Source organism: Rutidosis leptorrhynchoides, chromosome 2, assembly GCF_046630445.1.
Source record: "Rutidosis leptorrhynchoides isolate AG116_Rl617_1_P2 chromosome 2, CSIRO_AGI_Rlap_v1, whole genome shotgun sequence".
Classification (NCBI taxonomy): Eukaryota; Viridiplantae; Streptophyta; class Magnoliopsida; order Asterales; family Asteraceae; genus Rutidosis; species Rutidosis leptorrhynchoides.
Window position 1 is genome coordinate 23,206,502 of NC_092334.1, and position 895 is coordinate 23,207,396.

At 38.2% G+C, this 895-nt stretch overlaps 1 non-coding gene across 1 annotated transcript; it reads right to left on the reverse strand.

The window, feature by feature from the left end:
• Positions 1–550: 550 nt before the first annotated feature.
• Positions 551–657, reverse strand: LOC139895059 (small nucleolar RNA R71). The gene has a single exon (XR_011775529.1). It is a non-coding gene; the product is annotated as a small nucleolar RNA R71 (small nucleolar RNA).
• Positions 658–895: the final 238 nt, after the last annotated feature.

Consider the following 895-nt stretch of genomic DNA (forward strand, 5'->3'; position numbering starts at 1 on the left):
TGAACCCGACCTCACAATTGAGAATCCGGAGAATTTTCAGGGACAATTCATAGATCCTGAACCATTAATTTTTCCTCCGGAACCACCAATCATTCAAACAGAGATTGTTGAGGAACGAACCATTAAATCAGAATCCTCTAGTGATTCAGATTCAACAAATTCAATCATGGAGAATCTGGAACATTTAAGTATGGAAGACCGAATGAGAGCTAAACGCACTGGCCAAGGTCACGCAATTACTCATCCTGACATTAATGCGCCAGATTATGAAATTAAAGGACAAATTCTACACATGGTGACTAATCAATGCCAATTTAGTGGTGCGCCGAAGGAAGATCCAAATGAACATCTTCGTACGTTTAATAGGATCTGCACACTATTTAAAATAAGAGAAGTTGAGGATGAACAGATATATCTCATGTTATTTCCCTGGACTTTAAAGGGAGAAGCCAAAGATTGGTTGGAATCGTTACCTGAAGGGGCGATTGATACATGGGACGTTTTAGTTGAAAAATTTCTTAAACAATTCTTTCCGGCATCTAAAGCCGTAAGACTTCAAGGAGAAATTGTTACGTTCACACAGAAACCAAATGAAACTCTATATGAGGCATGGACAAGATTTGGAAAGTTATTAAAAGGATGTCCGCAACATGGTTTAGACACCTGTCAAATAGTATAAATATTCTACCAAGGATGTTACATCACTACAAGGAAAGACATAGACATAGCAGCTGGTGGTTCCATTATGAAGAAAACCGAAACTGATGCTTACAAAATTATTGATAACACTGCTTCCCACTCACATGAGTGGCACCAAGAAATAGATATCGTTAGATCATCTAAAGCAGCTAGAGCTGATTCTAGCCATGACTTAGATTCCATTTCTGCAAAGATA